Source organism: Colobus angolensis, unplaced genomic scaffold, assembly GCF_000951035.1.
Source record: "Colobus angolensis palliatus isolate OR3802 unplaced genomic scaffold, Cang.pa_1.0 Scaffold404, whole genome shotgun sequence".
NCBI classification, from domain to species: Eukaryota; Metazoa; Chordata; class Mammalia; order Primates; family Cercopithecidae; genus Colobus; species Colobus angolensis.
The window spans coordinates 779,091-783,352 of record NW_012117422.1 but is presented as its reverse complement, the minus strand read 5'-3'; positions in this window follow the sequence as shown (position 1 = coordinate 783,352).

Genomic DNA, 4,262 nt, shown 5'->3' with positions numbered 1-4,262 from the left:
GGTTCACGCCATTCTCCTGCGTCAGCCTCCCGAGTAGCTGAGACTACAGGTGCCCGCCACCACGCTTGGCTAATTTTTTTTGTATTTTTAGTACAGATGGGGTTTCACTGTGTTAGCCAGGATGGTCTCGATCTCCTGACCTCGTGATTCGCCCGCCTCCTCCTCCCAAAGTGCTGGGATTACAGGCGTGAGCCACCACACCCGGCCCACCTGTGCATTTCTTAAAAAGTTCTTATTGATTCAATTTCTATAATAGATATAAGCCTACTCAGATTATCTGAGTCTCCTTTGGGTACTTATGATATAGTTTCTGCCTTTGAAGGAATTTCTTATTTTTACCTAAGTTGTCAAATTTGTGAGCATAGAGTTATTCTAAGTATTCTTTTATTATCTGCTTGATATTAATGGGATCAGCAGGAATGATTCTTCCTTTTATTTATACTATTTGTAAATTGTGTCTCCTAGCTTTTCTTGTTGGTTAGCCTGGCTGGAGGTTTATCAAATCTATTTATCTTCCCTATGAAGCAGCTCTTGGTTTTGTTTATTTTATCATATCTATGATAATGATTTCTGCAAATTTTTTTTGTTCTATTTTTATGTCTGGTTTACATTACACTATAGTTTTTTTCTCTAGCTTCCTAAGGTGGAAGGTAAGAAAACTGAATTAAGATGGTTTTTAGTTTTGTTGGTTCGTTTGTTTAAGACAAAGTCTTGCTCTGTTGCCAAGGCTGGAGTGCAGCGGTGCGATCTTGGCTCACTGCAACCTCCACCTCCCAGGTTCAAGTGATTCTCCTGTCTCAGCCTCCTAGAAGCTGCGATTACAGGCACCTGCCACCATGCCTGGCTAATTTTTGTATTTTTATTAGGGATGGGGTTTCACCATATTGGTCAGGCTTGTCTTAAACTCCTGACCTCAGGTGATCCACGCACCTCGGCCTCCCAAAATGCTGGGATTACAGGTGTGAGCCACCACACCTGGCCTGTTTTTAGTTATCTATACAGCATTGTGAATAGAACTAATGCCCTGAAGTCTGCACTTAATAATGAAAATAACACATATTGTGTATTTTTCACCACAATAATGCTTTAAAATCCAATAATAGAGATGATAAGTGCAGAAGGAGCATATTTAGATTCAGGAATGTTAAACATAGTACCTTTTTTTAAAATAAAAGATATTTACCAGGCCTCTTTCTATGAGGAGACCCTGTACTGGAGTCATGTCTCTTGCATTTGTGTGCTGCCTGTGTGAACACTGCCTACTTCACAGTGATGAGGTTGGCTTAGCCAGAGACCCGAGGCTCTGTCTCCCAGGGCTCTCCTGATGGTGTCCTTTGCCTCCTTCACCACCAAGGAGGGTGGCCCAGCAGCAGCTCAGCCTGTGCTCTCGCCCACCTCCTCCACACACGCCAGCCCTGTGTGCTCAGCACCCAAGGCTGCCAGAGGTCCTTCAGCAGCTCCCAAGGCTGACAGTGACTCTGTTTCCTAGACTACCACCAGGAATGGCAGTGGCCCTCGGTGACTTCCTGGGACCTGATCCAGGCAACACACTCGGTAAAGTCTTCTTTCTTTGTCTGAGATGCGACTTTCATTTATTTTCGTTTCTTTCTATTTTCTCTGAATTAAGATATGTAAATCTTACCACGTACTTTACGGATGAGCCACAGAATTTCTTGGTGAGCAGAGGTATGTGAGAGCCCATTCATTGCCAACTTGGAACTCGTTCCAGGTGACACTCATAGATGACAACGTTAGTGATACCCTGCATGGCAGAGAGCATTTTCCTCAGGAGAAATGCATTCTTGAAAATACGGGTGACTTTGCAACCAAAAATCATTTTGGAAATCTCATGCAATACTCTTACGCATTTCCACAAGTGTCTTCTAGGCTTTATTTTGGGGCATTGACTCGAGCACTATCTCCCAACCGGTTTTCTTTCTTTTTTTTTTTTTTGAGACGAATTCTCACTCTGTCGCCCAGGCTGGAGTGCAGTGGTGCGATCTCACCACACTGCAAGCTTTGCCTCCCGGGCTCACGCCATTCTCTTGCCTCAGCCTCCTGAGTAGTTGGGACTACTGGCACCCACCACCATGCCTGGCTAATTTTTTTTTTGTATTTTTAGTAGAAACAGGGTTTCACCATGTTAGCCAGGATGGTCTCGATCTCCTGACCTTGTGATCTGCCCATCTCGGCCTCCCAAAGTGCTGGGGTTACAGGTGTGAGCCACTGTGCCCGGCCTCCCAACCGGGTTTCTAACGCCACCAAGTGAAGAAAAGACCCATGAACACAGGACACAGCATGGTCTGACCATCACAGTGTTTTCCTTTCTCTCTGCAGATGTTCTCAGCGATTCAGGAATACAGTATGTACTCTGGGATCTCCCATTTGATAAGGAAAAATCTTAGCTTTGAGAGAGGTGGCACTTTCCTCCCTACTTTTGCTGGAGAACCACCCTGGTTTGAGCTTCCTGCTGGAAATGAGGTTTGGGCAGTTTGGTGTGAAAAAAGGAAGAGTTTAGTCAACAACTGTGGCCATCCACTGTAGTTTCCAGAAGCAGTGATGTCATTTAAATACGAATAGGGTGCATCGGGGTGGAGAGGTATGGAGGAGAGAGTCCGTGTGGAGTGATGGTGAACGCCTTTGGGAGTGTGTGTGCATTTCTCTAGAAAGCATGTTCCCCTGTGCAAAGCACGACCCAAGGATCAATGTTCTAGAAACAACATTCCATCCCCACATCAGTCAACACTTCATCCTTCACCACAGCTGTACCGGAAGGTTAGTTGAACACCCCCCATCCTCAGATTGCAGACGGTGGAGAGATGAATTTCCCAAGCTCTCAATTTCCTGAATGGAAAAGGCAAATGTGAACTCAGGAAGGGGTGAAAGGTTGACGTGATGGGCTGCTGTTCCACAGTCGTCACGTGGTCCTGGTATAACTCGTCACCACACCAGGGAGTTCCAGCATCTGTGTGTGCATGTGGAGGCACGACAGCCTAGAGAGATCCCAACACTGCCCAGCACTGTAAGATGTTCTCAGTGATGGCGAAAGGCAGGGTAGCAACACAGTGGACTTTGGGGTGGTCCTTCATGTGAAACACACATAGGGGAGTCACAGGCTTTTGGCTGCAGTGGTGGTGTCAGTTCTCACCTGCTGTTCAAAAGCAGAGAATAATCAGGGACATGTCCTATTGTATTTAAAGATATGATTGGACCCAATGGGGAGGCTCATGCCTGTAATCCCAGCACTTTGAGAGGTTGAGGCAGGAGGATCACTTGAGCCCAGGAGTTTAAGATCAGTCTGGGCAACATAGTAAAACCACATCTCTACACAAAATACAAAAATTAGCCGGGCGTGGTGACGTGCGCCTATAGTCCCAGTTTCTCAGGAGGCTGAGGCTGGAGGATTGCTTTGGCCAGACAGGTGGAGTCTTTAGTGAGCCCTGATTGTGCCACTGCATCCCATCTGGGAAACAGAGTGAGATCCTGCCACACACACACAAAAAAACAACAAAATGAAAATCATGATGACCACGAGCCTCAGAAATGCTCCAGCTTAGTGACACATACACCCAAGAAGTAGTGCCCAATATGATGTCAAAAACAACTTGGGTGTTAGCCTGGTGCCCCTCTTCCCTGCTGGAATCTCAAACAGCTGGGTTAGAGAGGGTCAGCACCCCCACGTGCTGCCCGCATGACAGGCTGTCCCAGTGTCAAAGCCAGTGTAAGTGTGAGCAACAACAGACTCCACGGACACACACACACACACACACATAAGGAAAAGAGAAAGTGGAAGGACAGATAACAGGTGCTAAATAGGGGTTACCTTTAAATAGGAAGAAAACTGAGTGTTTTCAAAGCTTTATTTCATTGCCTTCAAAAATGGCGAGGAAATAATTAGAATATTTTGGTTACAATTAAGTCTTCTCTTTAAAGAAAGGTTGCTAGGTGGGATGATAGTTACAGCAGCAGCACAGGTGGATTCTAGGGAGAAAATGACGTTGGAAGGATGCAGGAAGGGAGGGCAAGTGAGCTTGGATCAGATGAAGAGGCAGGAGCCCTGAGAGGCTGCAGGGACACATGGCCTGCCCTGGGTGGTGTGCCCTGTTCGAGATGGGCTATTTTACATTGATGAGGTGGCCTGGGGATCAAAAGCCTTCCTTGCTCCTCCCCTGCACCTCCTGACGGTCACTCTGTGTCCTCCTAGGTCCCATGGAGGGTCCCGTGGAAAAATTTATCTATGAATCAGATGAGGAGGCCCCACG